The 21,497-nt window shown below is 37.7% G+C and overlaps 1 protein-coding gene across 2 annotated transcripts in view; it reads right to left on the reverse strand.

Annotated features, from left to right (window-relative positions):
• Nucleotides 1–21,497, reverse strand: part of nbeab (neurobeachin b) — a 284,815-nt gene that overhangs the window by 217,879 nt on the left and 45,439 nt on the right. The window lies entirely within an intron of this gene.

Genomic DNA, 21,497 nt, shown 5'->3' on the forward strand with positions numbered 1-21,497 from the left:
CCGAGGCTATGGTTTACAGGTAATAATGTTGTAAATAATGTTCAGTTTCTTGCACAGACCGATCATTTCGCTTCATAAGACTTCAATGAATCGTCAGGAGCCACAGGTATTAATTTTGTGTTGCCAGAATATGTTATGGTAGCCATTGACTTGCATTATATGAATCACCAAGGAATATGGTTTCGGCTAAAAATCGTCTTTATATTTCTAGCGAAGAGAAAAAGACACCTACATCTTGGATGGCTTGAGGGTAAATTAACAGCAAATTTTAATTTTTGGGTGAAATATCCCTTTAGATTTGGTTAATTTTGAACACACACAAAAAAAAAGAAAGTTACATAGACTTTAAAAAAGCAGATGTGTCAACAACAAAATCCATCCAGCCCTCTTCCGGTCATAACAATCATCATTAGGCAATTATAAACAACAATCAATAATTGTGTTTCAAGGATTAAGCAAGCATGAAATTGAAGATTTCAAGACTTGTCTCGGGCACATGGGTAGACTTCAGGCACATTCTTCAGGGAGCAGTGATGCACAATGTGGAAAATAAACCCCTGCTTCTTGTGGCTTATTTTACAACATCCAGAGTCGACAGAGTCGGTCTAACTTGTTGGAAATTCTTGTTGGCATGTAGGAATAACACATGTCGTGCCTCAGAACCCTTAGATATTAGGTTCTTAACAAAAACTTGGTCGCAGAGTTGTTCTAATTGTTGATTGAAGACAGCAAAGGAAGAAAATAACACTAAATTCAAATAATAAAATGGCACTAACCATAATAATGTTTAGTATAGCAACATAAATTGATTTATTTCAAAATATAACATCCCCTATTTTTGTCAGCTTAAGTCATTTTAATTAAACTTAAAATTATGCCACAAATGTATCATTTCAAGCCAGAAAAATTAGATTGATGCTAACACAAACAGGATGCATTACATGAAAAATAAAATAAAATAAAAGAATAAAAATTAAGAATGGGTTCACTTGAATTTGTATGTATGAATATGTTTTGTAAGGTCAATTACTGGCTTCCAAGAGCATGAAACCATAAGAATTCAAGAAAATGTATAAACCAAAAACCTAAGTCCTGAAACAAAACCAGCTCAGGGGCCGTATTCACAAAGCATTTTATCTTACCACTAGGAGTACTCCTAAATCGCACTAAAAGATTTTAGCTAGGAGTTTTCTCTTAAAAGTTATTCACAACGCCTTTCAGACCTACTCTTAGTAAAGAAAAATGACAACTCCTAAACTAAGAGTGAGTCTTCGTTGCTATGGATGACGTCATTACTCATGCACGAGCTTGACTGAAGTGACCACCTTGATTGGTTGATGATTGTAACGCGGGAATGATTCCAAACACCTCCCCTACGATGATGAGTGACAGGGGACAGGTCTGAGAATGCGTGCGCTACACAAGTAGTGCGAAGGACGGAAGATGATGAATAACTGAATAAATAGCCTAAATGAATAAACAGTAAGGCAAAACAAATAGCCTAGTAGCCTAATGAAACATATGGATTGATGCAATATCTTTGCAACATTATTGAATTAATCTGTCACTATATGCCTCTGCCTACGTTTGCAAAGAGAAGAACATTTTAATTTGATTCACAATGAAATGTTACAATTAGTTTACATGCAATGAGTAGGCTAGCCTAGTTTTGGTTGTTGTTGGTGGCGTTATTGCATCCCTAGTTATGCCTACAATGCAAAATTGTTCCCTCGCGATTGGAAGCTCCTGTAGCCGCCGCGTACGCATTTCAAAACATGGCAACGTGAAATGCCACAAAAAGCGGTTTGTGAATAGGTCTTAGTGAGTTAGGAGTCCTCTCGACTTCTTTTAAGCTGTCCCAGGCTTAGGTGCTACTTTTAGGGCTAAAATGCTTCGTGAAATTACTCTTAGTCAAAAAAATTAGGAGTCCTAAAGTTACGAGTGACACGGCCATTATTTTTAGGAGTTGCTCCTAAATTCGCCAGTTAGGAGCTACTTTTAGCCTTAAAATTCTTTGTGAATACGGCCCCTGATCCACTACTTTAAAAGAGCTAGCAATGTAATTGTCCTGCTGCTTTGATTTGACTGACAGTCTCCTGTCTACTGTATTCATTTCTGAACTGAACAGATGATGGGCGTCATGACAACCGCACATTATTTTTGCAGCCTTTCATTTGAGGAGTGGTTTGCATGGATGTGTTAGAGCTGTACTCTCTCTAACGGACCGAAACAGCATGACGAGAGGCAGTGGAGGAAGCGATAAACAGTGTCTCATCGCTGAAAAAAAGAGAAAAAAAGACAGGCGTTTCATTTATGAAAACGTCCATCAGTCAGTTTTCTCAGCCTTTCATAACATCCTAATGTGTGCAACGACTGACAGTAAAGAAGACAGCAGCAACAATTATAGAGCACAGCATGTTAAATCAATTAAAATAGCATAAAATACAGTTATCCATGCATATGATTAAAGGAAACCTCCAATAAATACTTATAAAGGACCAAGAAGTAACCAGCAGAAGACACACAAACTCCTACTATCTGCTATACAACAATGGAGCAAATAAGCATTTATTCACCAAAAGCAATAGATCAAGTTCCTATTTTAATGCCAGACTAAATGTGTTAATAAGACAGGAATGTATGCAGCATCTGTCTGCTTCCTAAAAACTAATTAGTATGAAGAGTGAACAAAACGAAAATGTTTCTCTGAAGTCTCAGCTGAAAACACATCTGGCCCCAAAGCTGAACCCTAAGGCACACCAATAACAGTTTTGCTTATTTAAAAGTTTTATGCTGAGGGGATTTCAAAAACATAAAAATGCCTAAAAACAAAAACTGGAAAGTTTGAGAGTTAGTCAAAAAAATCCCTCTTTGAAGCCCTGACAAAATCTAAATACTTGGGTTTGATTTTAGGTCACATGTTTTATATGTTATAAAAAGATCAAGATGAAATACACTGCACATCGATTTTGAAATGATCACGAATTTAGTTTTGATCAAACTTATCCAATTTGCAATTGAAAAATGTCCCACAATCGTTCAACCAATAGGCAGTCTCACTGCTCTAATAAGACTTGCATAGATGTATTTCTGTTTAAAAGAAAACTCAGTGAAGTGTAACAGCATATCAATGAGACACTAAAGGTTTTTTATTCCTACATTACACAGAATCAAGTACAGAATCATAAAAACTAATTTGCTTTTAATGGCTAAATTCAATCTTCAATCTGTGGCACAGCTTTTCCTTTAAAAACAAATGGGATATTTCCTTCCCTAGTGTGTGCACTGCATGTTGGGTTGAAGACAGTCGTTTAGTCTATCACCAGCCAAGAGGTTGTGTACATTTTTTGTGTCTAACTTTAACTACAAGACTAATGATAGCGTTTACCAAAACATAAAATAATAATGTTCTCAAATGAACACTGCAGTTCTTGTTTTCTGCTATAACTAAACTGTGAAACATATCATTCAACATTTTCACTTTTAATAAGTTATAACCAGTGCAAAAGCGTTAGTGTGTTGCTAGACAAGGCCTGCCCGTTCCACAGCCTCTCCTTTAATCACAGAGCTTCGTCACACTCGGAAATGAGGTGTTTAATTGCATGCTCAGATCCTAGGGGTAATTTGCATCCATTGTGTGACAAGAGGTAAATAGAGGCACAAAATCATAGATTAGACACTCATGGTAAAAGAACGCACTCCCTCTCAGGCCAAATAGGAATCACTCACAGTGAACAGTTAATAACCTCTGTTAATTTGCATTGAATTTCAGTGTCTAAATTAGCGATTGAGAGTCGCTATAGATCAAAACACTCAACTAAAATGTCTGGATGCTAACTGAAATATTTTAATGAAATTTGCTAATATTAGGGTCAATATTGCTTGAACTATGTGCTCAAATGAAAACCCAAATCTTTACATTTAAGTAGTGATCTGCTGAACACAAAATTATCACAATCATTGAAAATTATTTTATAGATAAACTATTGGTCAAGTTACAAATAATTAAGATTTTCTTTTACGTATTTGAAAGAAGTCTCTTATGCTCACCAATACTGCATTTATTTGATCAAAAATACAGTGAAATATTATTGCATGTTTAAAATAACTTTTTTCTATTTAATACAATTTTATTGTAATTTAATCCTGTAGTGGCAAATCTGCCGTCTTCAGTGTCACACGATCCTTCAGAAATCATTCTACTATGATTCGCTGCTCAAGAAACATTTCTTATTATCAATATTGAAAATGTCTGCTTAATATTTTTGTGAATATTTCATGATGAGTAGAAAGTAGAAAGACAAACGGATTGCATTTATTTGAAACACAAATCTTTTATAACATAAATATAAATTATATAAATCTCTTCACTGTCACTTTTGATTAATTTAATGGCATCCTTGTTATATAAAAGTCTTACTTACTTCAAAAAATGTACTCTACAATTCCACCCAATGTAGATTGTGACATAGGGAATTGATAACTCTTAAAAAAAGGTTTAAACACAATGGCAATGGGAAGTGTTAGTTTGCTGGTTCCACTTCTCGTCGAAAAATAGCTAGGAATGGAAGTAGATATAAGACCAGCTCAAATTAGAATGCGCTGATTTGGCACTCAAAGCAAAAATGAAGTGGGACAGAGAAAGGTAATTAAACATTATGGTCAAGGCATTTATGAGTCAACATTTGAGTTTTATGAGCTTTGCTTAAACAATCATACTTTTTAGAAAGCTCATATAAAGGCCTCATTACTGGGAGGTGGACTTGAGATACTGTATAATTTTAGCGCACGTTTGGAAAATGCTGAATTAATGGTGACAAAGTGCAACCAAGGCTGTCATAGTGAGATGTAAGGATAAAATACAGATGATTAAGGAAAAAATACAAATGACTGACCCAATAGTGGGGGTGATTTGAAAATGCAACTTTTCTGAGCAGGTAAAAACAGCAAAACAGCCAAAAAAAAAAAAAAAAAAGACCCTATTTATACAGCAAATGACACACATACTGTACAATTCAATTTGCCCTTAAACTCTTTCTTTATTGTAAAATGTAACAAAAAGTCTTTGTTCAATTATTTGCACTTTTCTGAAAAGAAAACACAAGGCACTTCAATTTTGGCATTCATTTAGAAAAAAAAAAAGGGAAACTATTTTTGTCTTTTATTATAAATATTTCTTTCAAATAAATAAGTAACAGTGAAAACAGGCTCTTGCAATTTTAGCCATTCAGGAATACTTTTACCTTTTAGTTTTTTACAATGTTGTAATCAAAATAATTTCCTCAGAAACGCATGCTGGAATGAACGTGTCATAAACCACTAACATAATAATGCGCAGCTAGCTTGTCTGTACACAAAAGCAGTTGCCGTGACAACACAGCCAGACACTTCAAAGTAGCATTTGGCATGGTGAAAATATTCAAATGGCATGCAAATCACGCCTTGGCTCCAAAACATGTATTCGCAAACATGCAGTATGTCATTTAAAGTCTACACACTGTCTACAGATTGTTAGGCTTCCAGACTCAACGAAAGTGACTGCTGGAACTGCTGATATCATAACAAGCATAACCTTTCTCTGATCTGATAAGCTAAGACAAATTTTGAACGTTTAACTTTGCATGCACTTGATTTTTTTTCTTAAAGCTTGTGAAACATCTGTAATTTGTGGACATCGTGACAATTCATCAACAATATACAGATTACAAAAAATATAGATTTTTTATTCAACCTCATTTTTATGTTCTTGTATGTCATATTTATATTGTTTTCTCTATGGTGGGGGTAATTCTATACATATAAAAACCTAAACTATTATCCACCGCGGTTACAAAGACTTCAGCTCCAGAAGAACCCCAACAAGTCCCTCACTTCAAACTGCCGGCATTCCTTCTCTGGATAAAGTTAAGCACAGCGCTTCCTGCTTTCCTATTTCAGAGAAACTACCTTGCAGTCTTCAGACCTGTGTTTAGGTTCACTGTAATCAGATTTGAGATCTAATGTCAAAGAAACAAAAATGAGGAACAGGATTGCAGTTCCGACTGGAAACAGTGACTGCAAACATGATAAAAGACATTGTTTACATGACAATGATGTGCTAAAAATAGAAAAGATTTTCCTTCGCGTTTTCCGCGTATAGACGACAATGATGTCAAAATTATCCCTGTTCACATGGATCCGTGAAAATGACTTAAGATGTTGTATTATTCACGCCAGGCCAGTAGTTGGCGATGTCACTATGTAAAGAAACACTACGCGCCTTTAGACTGAACATGTAATACGCGTGCGCATGACATTACCGTTTTCACAAATTCGCGTTTTTGTACCGGAAACAATAATGGTATCATTTTCATTTGCCCTTTGAAACACGTTTTCAAAAGATTGTGTTTTCAGGTCCCCAAAATGCCATTGTTGTGTACAGACCCTTTCCAAAAAATTTGAATATCATGGAAAAGTTTATTTATTTCCATAATTCCATTCAAAACGTTAAACTTCCATAGATTATAGATTCAGGGCCCACAACTTAAACTATGTCAAGTATTTAGTTGTTTATTTGTACGTAATTTGGGCTTCCAGCTCATAAAACCCACGAAAACAGGATTTCAAAAAATTTGAATATTACATGAAATCACACAGTAATTACACAGTGATACCATGGTCATTGAACCAGGTTTTGGTTATTTTGGCAGTGTGGGCAGGTGCAAATCCTGCTGGAAAATGAAGTCAGCATCTCCATAAAGCTTGTCTGCTGAAGGAGGCATGAAGTGCTCTGAAAATGTCCTGGTAGACGGCTGCGTTGAGTGGACAGCACAGTGGACCAACACCAGCCGATGACATGGCTCCCCAAACCAACACAGACTGTGGAAACTTCACACTGGACTTCAAGCATCTTGGATTGTGTGCCTCTCCATTCTTCCTCCAGACTCTGGGACCTTGGTTTCCAAATGAGATGCAAAATTTGCTCTCATCAGAAAAGAGGACTTTGGTCCACTGTGCTTTATTAAATCCAGAGTCAACGCAGCCGTCTACCAGGACATTTTCAGAGCACTTCATGCTGACTTCATTTTCCAGCAGGATTTGCACCTGCCCACTCTGCCAAAAGAACCAAAACCTGGTTCAATGACCATGGTATCACTTACTGTGTGATTTCATGTAATATTCACATTTTTTTAAATCCTGTTTTCGTGGGTTTTATGAGCTGGAAGCCCAAATTATGTACAAATAAACAACTAAATACTTGAAATCGTTTAAGTTGTGGGCCCTGAATCTATAATCTATGGAAGTTTAACGTTTTAAATAAATAAACTTTTCCATGATATTCTAATTTTTTGGAAAGGGTCTGTAAATGAACTGCAAAAATGGTTAAGTTAAAACATTTTTAGTCAAAAAGTCAAGAATTGTAATTTCAATAACTTCAGACTTGTAAAATCTTATGGACTATTTGTATAATACTTTCTTGGTCATATTCACTGTATAAATCACCAGTGTTAGTACGAATGATAGTAGTATGATTTTGACCTATCCCTTTAATTGTCACAGGAACACTAAAAAAAGCATGACTGTGTTTATGCTGAGCTGGAAAGTGAAAATGAATATCATGGCCTCAATTTATCTGCAAATGAATCAGCTGATATGCAATTTCACAGGCACAGTCAGCATTTACACACCTATAAAGAGCCATTAAAAATTACCACTATTATAAAGATTGCCCATTAAGCAGCATCAAGTATGCCAGATCGGTAACCAATACTCATCTGTATGCATAATATATCAGAGACAGGTTCATGAAATGTTCATAAGAGTTCATGACTGTTAACTTAACAGCTTTGACCATACAGCCTACGAAATGATCCACTCAAGAGCTGATATCCTCAAGCCTGGCAATGCAGACGTGACTGGAGCGAAGAGTTTATGATTAGCAAACACAACGATCAGAGGCGCTTTAATAAAATCCTGATATGTCACTCTCCCGTAGGAGAGCAAAATCATAAATTAAACCTTTTTAATATCTCAATTGTTTCAGTGATGCAAAATGGAGAGACTCTTTCAAAAGTCAGACTCTGTATGTACATCAAATGACCTGCGCTTTTATATCAAAATTCATTTTATACTCTACACTCTTACTATATCTTACTATTAGTATTTTCTCTAGAGAACTTGTATATATTTTTCTAATTGGGAATTTTAGTATAAAATAAAAGCTGTATGAAAAAAACAACAACTGAAAAAAGAATGTCTCCTGAGCTTTCCCTCCCCATCCACCACTTTCTGGTTAGTTGGGCTTCAGAGATTCTCGGTTGCCATGGTTATGGGTAGCACAAATCAGCCATTTTTTCCCACTGTACACTTTCTTTGGCTATGAACACAGTGGAAATAAACAGCGCTGATGTACTGAGAGCTGTGAGAGAAGGAAGCAGGTAGGGATGGAGATCTCTCCAGGGAAGAGCAGGTGCTCTATCTATTTTATCATGTATACATTTGTCAAGCAGGATTCCAGGAAGCTCGTGCCTTCGTCTGGTTTGAGGTGATAAAAGCGAGAGTGCAAACAGTGCAGGCTGGTTGAATTTTTTCATGCCTGAAGCCACTGTTTGATCAAATCTGGTGAAGAATAACTCCAGAAACAAGCAAACATTACCAGTATGTTACCTGTAAGGCTGACATGCTGGTTCCTGTCTTCAGGAATGCTTAAATAGAATATATTCAGCAGTTTGCACCTTAGGTTGATGAAAACGTAATGCTGGCTGATCTTGTGTTTTAAACATTGTGATGCCTGTAAATTAAGCGGCTTGATTTCCCTAATATTCTATTTACCCTATTAATTATTTTATTGTATGTTAAAATTAGGGTTGAGCGACAATAAAAAAAATCAAACATTTCTTGATCAATCTATTTATACCAAGATTCTGAATCATTCAGGGAGGAGTGACTCTTTATAAGTAAGTCAAATCATTCATTCAACCTACTTAAAAAATACTGTTTGTTCTAGATACTGCGTTCACTCAATGGAAAGTTGCTGATGACTTGACTTACGTGAAGACGCGAACGAATCGTAGAATCTGAGTTTTTATTTGATTCAATGAATTGAACAGTTGAACAGATTCACAGAAACACACTTACCAATTTTACATTTTATTTTTATTTATTTGAAAGTCCTCATGCTTTCACAAATGTCAGTCGTGATGTGAAACTAATGTCTCAACACTTCAGCTGAACAATGACACTATTTTCTTGTCAGAGCTGTTTTACAGTAGAATTGAACTCTGTTTGCATCACTGAATCATTATTTTCCTGTTTATCACGGTAAAGCTGATATGAAGCAATCTGTACTTTATAACGTGCTATATAAATAAATGTGACTTGACTAGTGTCATGACACGCTCTTTAGGAAAGTTAACTGTCAAACAAACAGAGGATTCAAACTTTCAAGACGTTTTCATTTACCACCACTAAAAAACTCACTACGAAATTTGGTCGAGTGGATGGGGGAAGTGTATTTGGACAGAGCCTCGACCACTCGATTTTGACAGAGATAGTGAGTCTACTCATGTACGCTTCAGACAGGCCCATAGACCATAACACTCTCAGAAAAAGAGTGTGGCGTCGGCGCCGATGGCCTCGTGGTCAGCGCGCCGACATGTAGCGCCGTTGCGCTCGGGCGGCCCGAGTTCGAGTCCCGGCTCGTGGACCTTTCCCGATCCCATCCCCCGTCTCTCTCCCACCTCGCTTCCTGTCAACTCTATACTGTCCTGTCATAATAAAAGGCAAAAATCACCAAAAAAACAATATATAGAAAAAGAGTGTGGCATCACAACAGCAACTCACAGTGCTCGCACTTAATTTACCCACACACCTTACACCATTCAAACAATGGAGGGAAATCTAGTTTAGTGTAAGTAGTTAAAGCAACACCATGTAACTTTTGCTCTCGGGGTCCCCCTACAGTTGGGAAACAGTATTGTCTTCTACGACTGTCGTAAAATCTGTCATGGTTACACCAGGGGATACACATGCATTTGTTGACAAGGCGATACCCCCGAACTCTGCAGAAGGAGTTCTCACGTCTTGGGCAGACTGCCTGCGTTGCGTGTGAAATGTCTTCATCCCAGGTACAGTGGCATATATTTCAGCATGACATATGAATATAAATTTCATGGGTTTTATTTTTTTTTCAAACGCCAAAAGATCGTGTAGCTCACGTTTACAAGCCAGCGTCATTATAGTAGCCTATTGGCTACTGTTTTACAGAATGCTAATTCAATTCAATGTTTGTGTGGTAGGTAATAGCCATATATTGTCAATATTATAATATCAAGCTACCATAAATGAATCTGCAAAGTTGAAAAATCGATTTGCATTATAGCCTGAGGCAAGACACTTTCACCAGAAAAATAAATAAACAAACATGACTATCAGCCTGCTGTCATTAAGGGCCGTGCACACCGGGACGAATATCGGCGCACGTTATTCGCCAGCGTTTTTCAACGCATTTTTTGTGTTCACACCCAAGCAATTTTCGCTGACGATGAGCCGAGTGAACATGCAAATTCATTCCCTGACATTAGATGGCGCTTAATGTAAAACAGAAATACCCCGCTGTCGCGTCATATAGTTCTTGATGTTCCGACACCAACGAGACCAGCAGTTCTACATTCATCTTGCCTTATTTCTTCCCGGCAGTGTAGACGCTACTTGGCGTATATCTTCTTCGCCGTTACGTATGTGTGCTCGGCAAGACCGTTTTGTGTTTGAGCGCCCCCAAGTTGTGTTTTACTGTAACTTCAGAAGCTCCAGACACGTGAGCAAAAGCGCCAATCTCATTGGTTGGATAGTTTTTGACGCGGTGCGTCAAACCAAAAAAACGAACCCGAGCCGTTTTAAAAACAAGTAATAAAAACTCAGTGGGTGTTTTAGCGCAATTTTCTCACGTCATGGGATCACAACACTAAGAGATAGTAAATGAAAGAGAAAATAAGTTGCTCGAGAATATAACTTTCTCTTGAAATTCAAATTAACTTTCTGAAATCAAATCAGCAATGGATAATAAAAAAGGCACAATCACTTGACTAGTTGAACATCATTTTTTTTATTAGCTCATTATTTTTTACATCTTGTGTTCACTCAATATCCTCGATTTTCTCTGTATCAGCTTCCTTTTCTGCTTTGTCCTCTTCAGATTCTTCCTTCTTTTCTGCTTGACTATTGGCTTGTGACTTTGTAAACTCTTCTTCTGCTTTCGAGATATTTGCCAAAACATACTCTGAAAGCCACGAGTCATCGTAGAAATCAGATACGCCTGATGAGGAAGCCGTTGGTGTGGATGTCGCCATCTTTTGTCGCTTTGGGAGTTCTTCCATTTATTTTGCAACAACCTCTTGTCGTTTTCTCATATATTCTTGCTCCTTCTCCAAATCTTGATCGATACCTTCATTGATTTCTTGCCGTAATTCAGTCGAATTAATTGTGCTCATGACTCTTGTGAATACCTTCCTTACGTATTTCTGTGGAACAATAGTTTTATAGGTGAAAAGGCAATATTTTTCTTATTTCCCTTCATATAAAGCATAAAGCATTTTGAAGCATAAAGGAAAGATTTTTGATCAATTCTTTTTTTCTAATATTATTGTAAATTTTAGAAGCTATCGATTGCAATTTGTTTCAACTCGATAGCTATTATGGTTGCCGAGAAATTTGCAAAAAACAGAATTTTTTCTGGAATTTCCAGGAAATCCAAAATCTTTTCCTGGATTTTTTTTTTTGCGTTCCCGAGATTAGACCTTCCTTAACATAATGCCGAAAACCCGAAGTCTCTAGGTGGTCTGGTTGAGGAGTAGATAGAAGTGCAAGATTGGTGCGCACAGACAGAACAGAAATCATGAGTTAACAATCGCAATTTTGTCCGGTGGAAAATTGCGCTAAAAATTACGCTTTTACGCGTGCCGTTTTTCGCATCGGTGTGCACACTCACATTGGCGCCCTTTGTTTAGTCACGAGGCGTTAAACGTTGGCGAATATCGCGTGCGAAATTCGTCCCGGTGTGAACAGGCCTTTAGGCTAGTTAGCCTAAAAGATGATTTTGTCCGTCTAATCATGTATTATTTACTTGCAAGAATGTAGCCCCTACCAAACTTGTATATGCCGTTTAGACATAGGCTTACTTCTGACTTTTTTTTTTTTGTCAATATACTTACTAGTCCAACAGCATGACGGCCAAGTCAGCATCGGTCGGGCACCCCTCCTCCTCCTTTAGCTCACGCCAGCGAGCGAACGCTGGACCAATATTGATCCTCGTCCGACCTTTGATTTTGTCACTCTCCCTTTTTCTCTTCCTAGTCTCCTCCGACAAAACCTTTGCCTTCTTCGGTTTCGTTGCTGCTTCGGCCATGACAACAACATACACACGCTATACCAGCCGGGAAACAAACGCTAGTTGGGCTCCCACGTCCGAATTTGAGGAAATGGGGGGTGGGGGGAAGTGAGGTATGCCGTAAAGCAGTCGAATTTTGTCGTTATTTTTGTGCTCGGGTTACTACCCGAACCCCGAATCTCCGTAGTGCCAGTAAAAGCGATACAGACCCCATCAGGCTATGGCAGACGTGTCATTCAACCTATTGTAAGTCGATGTACCATCACAAGAGTCTTGGAAATATATTATGAAGGTTGAAAAACTACATGGTGTTGCTTTAAAGTGATCGAGGGCTTAGTGTGTTCCATTTAAACCCATTGCAAAGGTTCCAGTTGCACTCGCAAGCAATGACATAAATCCGAGTGAACGGTAAGTTAGTGAGGGAATGGCATACAAAAGTTGACTTAAACGCCTGTGTCAAACGTAACATGTCATTTTCTTAGTGAATTATTCAGTTAAAAACTGCTTTTCATTTTCGACTTACACAAAAATCGGTTGTTATTATATTTCAAAAATTGGTTGAACTTCATAAGTTTGGTGCTGTCACTCTAACTGCGATGTTTATTCACCCAAAAATACTTTTTTATACCAGAAAAAAAGGTCTCAGATTAAATTACTGGCTGTAGTTACATTAAATATTAAAACAAATAATTTGGTAATACTCCAGTCATTATTAGTGGGTCACCATGATCTTCACTTTAGAATTAACTATATATTATGCATTATGGAACAGTATTCTAAAGTGTTACCGCAAGGTGAAATATAATTTAATAACTAAGTTGGATAATGGATGTCAAAACTCCATTTACAAGTGAATAGTTTTTTTTTTTTCTGCATTTGCCATGGAGGGCTTGATTATGAGAAAACAAATTGGAAAAGAAAGAATGAGAGTATCATTGCAAAGCACATTGCAAGACGTTCTCATGCGCTCCGTGACACAAGCTCTCTAGAGAAAAGACTCAGATGGGAGAATTCTGCCTGCAGCATTTCTTCTCTCTTCTACTTTGAACTGTCAAAATGTCACAACTATAAAGGTCAAGGGAAAAGATAGATGAGGAAGGAAGAGATCAGATACACAAATTAGTTTATTGTTCCCTCTGCCCCATTCATTCTGGTTAGTTCCCTGCGTGTCACACATCAGGTCCTCTGAGCTCATGACGTGGAGCTGACTGTCAGAGCCGCTCCTGATGGAGTTCTGCTGGAGATGGTTGATGCTGATGTAACTCAGCCGGAAGAAAACACTTGGGAATCTGTATCCGTTTCAAAGGAAACTTTTTATATGGTGGAAAAGTGACTTTCTGTGATGTCCTATCATGTTTCTTTACTGTGCGAACATTGATCAAATGTTTTGAGAATATCTAGTCAACATTTATTTATTTTTAACTATGACATCACAGCCTTGATCACAGAGATACGTATCCGCCTACATTTGCATATTTATTGGTGACCAATTGATATGGCTTCGTCAAGGAAATTCACACTTATTTTGCACAATATTTACTTCAAATGCACTTTTTTTCTTTTTTTTATCAAACTAAACCGGTATGACAAGATTTGGCAATCATAACAACCATCATTTAAATATAGACTAATAGTCTTACAGGTATGATATAATAGTAAAAAAAAGTCATGAAGTGAAAAATGACTAACATAAGTGGGCTTTAGCAGAAAATTTAAAATGCTAAACCAAGTACAAAATATACAGAACTATACAATATGGCCTTTTTCACCAAATGAAAGCATCAAAAATGAAAAAGAAAATTCAGTTTTTATCAAAGTGATTGCTCACAAAGCAGGTTAACAAAAGACGTCCCTAAAGCCTGTGATGTCACCAGTCAGTAATACTGCTCAATAAATTAAATTCATGAAACCAGACGTTTCTTTGTGCGGAGATTCACAAAGCGCATTCCTTTGAAAGTGTTATCTTCAAATCCTTCATTGATTCCACTGCTGACAGCCCATGACTAGAAATTGAAGGCTTTCTGACTCATCGCTCTTCATTTGTGACCAGTCATCAGGTCCTGCATTTCACATTAGCCTAAGCATTATTACAGCTTGACTGCTTTTCATAAAGAAACTCAGCATGATATGAATGTCTGAAACACACTTTGAGTCATTTGTTGAGATAGATTAAAACATACGCACAAAGTAATTCTGTGTGGTGCTGTAATCACAGACCCGCACAAGCACACAAATTCAGTCTCAAACAGTTGGGCGCAAAAAAGGGAAAGACAAAAGCCATTAAGCCAAACAGTAAATGTTGGCTGAAATATTAAAGAGAGAAGAGACGTTGACACAGAGCAGCGGAGTGTCACAAAAATAGAAACTATAGGCTGAAATACCATGATAGATATATAGAGGGATAGAGGGAGGGATGGATGGATGGATGGATGGATGGATGGATGGATGGATGGATGGATGGATGGATGGATGGATGGATGGATGGATGGATGGATGGATGGATGGATGGATGGATGGATGGATGGATGGATGGATGGATGGATGGATGGATGGATGGATGGATGGATGGATGGATAGAGGGAGGAAAGGATGGATGATAGAGAGAGGGATGGATGGATGGATGGAGGTAGAAATGGAATGATGGATGGATGGATGGATGGATGGATGGATGAATGGATGGAGGGAGGTAGGGATAGATAGATAGATAGATAGATAGATAGATAGATAGATAGATAGATAGATAGATAGATAGATAGATAGATAGATAGATAGATAGATAGATAGATAGATAGATAGATAGAACGTCTTTTCATCTGAAGTTGACGTAGAGATGTAGAGATTTCATTTCTTCAACACATTAAGCTGTGGTGATTTTTCCAGTCCTGTGTCTACTATTACTTTCAATAATGGAAAGGCCAAAGAAAATAAATAACTGAAATTCAGTGATAATTCACTGTCAAGCCAGCAACAAGACCTACATCTAGAAGCGTCAGTACATATAACCAAACACAATCACCTAATTTATCTTATTTCATGAAACAATATTCGTACACCCACATTCTACCTCCCTTTATGTACATTGGGGTTTCAATCCGCTCCATGAGTTTTCTATATTCCTCCGCTATCCGTCGAACAGCAATGAAGTGGCTCTCTCAGACGATTCCGACAGCGCAATTATTTTGATCAAACAGCAAATTATCTCATATGTGCCGAGCTCTCTGTGGCACCATGGGGCTTTTTCTGTTTTATCGGAGAGGAAGAGCAGGTACATGTCATGCTGTGAATACCAATGCAGGAGGAAGTTAAGGAAGGAAGTATGATGGGGGGGGGGAGAGTTCCTGGCAGAGGAAGAGGAGGTGCTCTTCGTCAGCCTGAGAGGGGTGGAAAATGAGGTGAAACGTCAAGGTGAATTTGTGGGTATGTGCTCTCACTTTTAGAGACGTGTAATTATCTGAAGAGTGGAATGACAAGGAGCTGACGGACACCTTCACAAAGGTCAAAGACATTTTATACTGAGAGACAAATGTGCGACCGAGGCCACGGAGGGAAAGTGTCACTGATATAAAAATGTCTCCACAAATCCAGAGCTTCCTGAATAAAAAATAAAATCAAGATTGGAACGGGATGTTCTGATTATGAATGATTTATGATGCAACATAACTCTTTTCTGTCCGTCTATTTATCATGTCAAGCTCTGAATGGAAGCCAAGAAGCAAATACACAACATACATACAAACAATAAATAAAACAGCAGGTTTTATTTGAAAAAGCATCGCTGCTAAGGTGCTCATTTGAGGTAAAACTGGAACGTAGCCTCAAATGCACCCAGAGAGAATGTGGCCATGCTTTTCCATCTGATATGACTGATAAAAGAGAAGGCAGACACCTGGTGAGCCCTTCAGCTGACAGACTTCAGCACTACGGACAGCTCCCGAAAACTGCAGTATACTTCAGTGCCAATGGCTGCGATTCCCAGTCAAATCAATGCATCACATGTACTCTATTTACCCCATTTGCTGTTTGCTGCTTGAATATGCTGCAGGGCACTCACAGACTGCACAGGGACCTTCTGTAGACTCTGTAGAGCTAGTTTTTGGAATTATAATCACACTGAGAAAGGCAGAAAAAAACATGATTGGTAGAGGTCTAAAGTCCCTTTCCATTGACATCATTTTATGGGGCAGCAAAAAAACCACTGCTGTTTATCTTCATACACAGTCAAGTAAAAAATGCCTACAAAATTGAATGTGCTATGTAAATATATATGAAAAATATGTATATATTATAAAATAAATTACATTTAAAAATAAAAACAGAAAGAAAACAGAAATTCTAAATTGTAATAATATTTCACAACAGTAAGGATATTAATGCATTTTTTATCAAATAAATGTCATTTAAAAAAAATCTAATAAATTATATATACTGTATATATATATATATATATATATATATATATATATATATATATATATATTCTAATTTTATTATATACAGTATATCTCAGTGGCAAGCGGTGACTTTTCAAACCAGGTATATACTGGGTGGAGCGTTATGTCAAAAATGCACCTGGTGTACATTGGATGGGTTTATAATAAGTGTGTTAGCGTTCGCACTAGACTATGGGCACTATCATACACAAAGCACCAGGCGCGACGCAGGTGTTTTTTTTCTATTTTCAGCCCGACGCAGTTATCATTTTCACTCCCAGCCACGTTGTTTAAATAGCAAATGCATTTGCACCCATTTATGCGCCCATGGGCGTGCTGGTCTGAAAACGAGGTGTGTTCTGGCGCATTGATGGCGCGTTGCTATTTTGAGGCAACAGAAATAGACGGTGCAATATTTTTTTTGTTATTTTAAGGTTGGTTAGTAATGTGCACCCATAGTCCACAATGTGCGTACACTTTGTCCCATAGATCAGAGGTCCCCAACCCCTGGGCCGCGGACCGGTACCGCTCCGTGGGACATTTGGTACCAGGCCGCACAGAAAAAATATATAACTTATCGTATTTTCCGGACTATAAATCGCTCCGGAGTATAGCCTACGTCGCATCAGTCAAAAAATGTGTCATGAAGAAGAAAAAACATATATAGCCTAAAGGGGGTCACACACCGGACGCGCAGCTCAGCGCCGCGCCACGCCACGTCTAGGACAACTGTCACCTGAAAATCCGATAACATCAGCAATTTTCTGATTTCTGTAAATAAATATAAAACTAAATGTATATTGCAGCACAGGGTTAAGTCCACATTAACTACGATTTGAGACACATAAAGGTAAATTTAATATAAAACTATTTAAATGGCGCTCTGTGGCGCGGCAGGAATTTGAACACGGTCCTGAGCCGTTGCTAGGCGCCGCAGACAGACGCCGAAAGGCGCCGCCGGTGTGTGTACTCTCATAGAGAATAATGTGTTCGAATTTAAAAAACCTGGTGCTGTGCGGCGCGGCGCTGAGCTGCGCGTTCGGTTTGGACCCCCTTAAGTCGCACTGGACTATAAGTCGCATTTATTTAGAAATGTATTTCACAAAAAAAAAAAAAAAAAAAAAAAATGTTACGGACGGGACAGTTCTCCGTTACAGACGTGAGCGCTCTGAAAGCGGCACTAAAAGACTGCTTTAAACCTTTCATAGAGACCTCAAACAGAAAGCACAAAGCCTGTCTTTAAATTTAATTTCGTCTTAATTTTAATCAATGTTTCATCAACCAATTGCCTGGATTTAATAAATATATTAGAATATAGATCATCACGACACGGAGGCGCTGGCACGTGAACTGGAGCTGGTCTCATAAATTTACCGAAACTCATTGACAAGGTAGCCTACTTGCCTCACAGACCTGAGACATATATAGAAAGCTTGAAATGTCTACTGAAAACAGACTGTTCTCTGCTTATGTAGGCTAATTCACATGAAATGTGCATTTCTCTCTGGCGCGTTCACTACTGCGAAGATCACGAGTCAGCATCGTCAACTTCATCTTTGCACAGAAAACACTTACTATTAAACAATTAAAATGTCTCCTGCTGTATTTTACATATTCATAGTCATTAATTTTGCCGGTTCTTTGTGACAGCTTTTAGGTGCTTTATTGGCAGCGCCACCCTTACATGTTACATGAATGCATCAGCACCGAAAACATGGAGATTTTTTTCTTCTGGGGGGCATTTTGTTTGTGTTCAGGCTTTCTCAGTTGTCTTTAGGCGCGATGTTACGAGGACGCTGCTAATAAAATTGTGAGTAAGCCTACACATTGGATTCCCGTTTATTATTATATTTAAAAAATACCCCAGTTTTTATGCCGGTCGTATCATTTTATTTTGTTGTATTTATCCGCCACACCTTAAAGGCCGGTCCGTGAAAATATTGTCTGATATTTTGTCTGTAAAAGGTTGGGGACCGCTGCCGTAGATGGTCTGCTTGCACGTTTTAACCTTGCGCACAAGCAGATCCGTTTCCTCGCTAGCGTTCAGTTTTTCCGCTTGCAAATTCCGCCATGTAAATAGCGAATCCGCCATGACGCGAGTGCAACTGGCTTTTAAAGGGAATGGCAGATGAGACTCTGATTGCACATAACGCCCAAAACACACCCATTCCTCAATTAAGAGAATAGGGACAACCCTTTTATACCATGTGCCGGGCGCACCGACCATTTTTCCCATCGTTAAAATAGCAGAAGTGGATTCGGACACACCCTAAGTGCCCCTGAACCCTGCACTTTGATCATTAAAATAGGGCCCAGACTGTTAGCTGCTCAGTTACTTACTCTCATGACACATAGCAACACAGTTAAAAGTTTCCATATATATTTGACCATTTATTGAAAGCAGCCTACATTTATCTGTGGATCCCTTCACAAGCACCCGTAAAAGCTGCACATCGGCTGAGGACACACTAATCTAAATCAGAGATGAGATGACTTAGAAACACCATGCAGGTGTCAATTTAAATGTATGCCAGAAGTGTTTTTTTATAAAGAATTAAAAATAAGTAAAACATAATAAGTATTAGTAGCTTATTATAAATAAATGATAAGCAAAATATCATTAAAATTAATGTAAGTATAATACAAATGTAAGTATTCTTTTTAAAAACAAGTTGAAATATTGCAAATTGACAACTTTAACAAACGCATAGACTTTAAAAATAAAATAAAATACAATGAAAATAGTTTCAGTTATGACTTTTTTTTCACTTGATTTAGTCTATTTAGTTTTGTATCAAACACAATTTTATTTTCTTTGCTCGAGATCTGGCAGCAGCAGCACATTTTTCCTCTTGGGTGAGTGATTCTCGGACAGCTTTCCTGCGCATGAAATCCCTCATATACTAGCAAACCAATGAGAACGCGGGACACTGATGATGATACATAACAACAGAGCCAGAGCCAAAGGTAGGAGCCAAAGCTGCTGTGGATCCGCTTACCCGAAACCCTCCGTAACTGGCAGATTTGAAGAAAATGATCGTCGTTTGGCAAATAAATAAATGACAGAGTTATATAGGCTAAGTATTACTAACATATTCACGTAAGCTTTATAGTACACCTCAAACAAGGGAATTTATAGTAATTTACCGTGTTAATACTAATTGGGTATGCAGCGCATTCACAGCTTATATATATATATATATAGAGACCCATTAAAATGCATTGGGAAGCAAGCATTATTCTATTGTCTTTATGGAAATATGTGGGTACAGCATATAGGAAAATCTGTCAATACATTCTAGAAGCTGGAATCGTGGTAGGATTGTTTTATGAAAATGAATACCCTCTGTTTCAAATTTTCACAAAAACTGCTGACCACAAACTTTTCTTTCTATGGCACGTCTCCAGTTCTAAAATTCTGTGGCGAGAGAACAAGAGAGAGGTGCATGCTTCTGTTAAATGGATTTCAGACCAAGCTGAGCTTTACAGAATGAGTTTTTAGAGCTTGTTATCTGTTGATGTCTTCTATTAATAACACCTGTTAAAATTGGGTTGCAAACTGAAACAATTGCAAGCTGTCAGCGTGGAAGACTGACTACTCCCATTCAGCCAAAGCTTTTCTAAAAAAAATATTTTTTTTAAACTATATATATATATATATATAGTAAGTAACTTTATATATAGTATATAAAGTTATATATAAAGTAACTAACATCAAAAAGGTTTTTTTGTGGCTGTAATGGAAAGGTTAAAGAGCTCTGAAGCCATCTGTGGAGATCAGAAAGGAACAGCTCCTGGGTGGAAGAGAAGGGACATCTAAGAGGCACGTGAGAGGGGAAGCTGGCAGTGCGAGGAAATGAACGAGTGCTCCAATATGACACAGCTCCAGACATTAGCATATGTTCACAGAGAGGCAGTCAGTTTGACAAGAGATAGTGCGGGTGTGTGTGGAGTCTGAGAGAGAGAGAGAGAGAGAGAGAGAGACTGCTTTAGGCTAGGTCGGTCACATTCACTTTATTAGTATGGCTGATGACATTAAGGTAGCAGGCATTGTGCATTGCATTCTGGGACTGAACTGCATTATGGTATGTGCATTCATTATAGCTAAAATAAAAAATAGAGAATAAAAAGTGCTTTCTTTGCGCTTACAGTTAAAATTGCAGATTGATCCAGGATCAAGATTCATCTGGGTTTTTTTTATGACGGATGTCAAATGCCTTTCAATTTCTAATGGCTAATTAAGTCTTTTCACAGTTGCCACAATGCATTAACCTTATGAAGTTCTGAGTTCTGAGGCCAATTAAATTAGTCACAGGAATGTGGAGCACATGGAGGACTGACTGGCTTGTGTTCAAACTGAGAGGTTCTGAGGACAGATATGGGACACCATGCAGGTCAACAGCAGCCTGAGTTAATCTAATGTCAGAGAACATACGGTCCTGCACTGAGCAGCTCCAGTAGAGAGAGTTTTGCTGGATATTTGGTGCAAAACCTATGATATATAAGTAAATAGTTTCAGGTTTGACAACAATTATGCCAAGCATTTTTACAGCATATTATGAGTCATAATACGTGGAAGTACAAATTCTCAAGACTTTCATGGAATAATGAGAGAAAAAATATGTGATTTTTTTTAATGATTAAAATAATTACAAAATTATTATAATAAATAATTAACTTTAATAATAGCACTTGTGCAATAA

This window comes from Rutilus rutilus (genome assembly GCF_951802725.1).
Source record: "Rutilus rutilus genome assembly, chromosome: 9".
NCBI lineage: Eukaryota > Metazoa > Chordata > Actinopteri > Cypriniformes > Leuciscidae > Rutilus > Rutilus rutilus.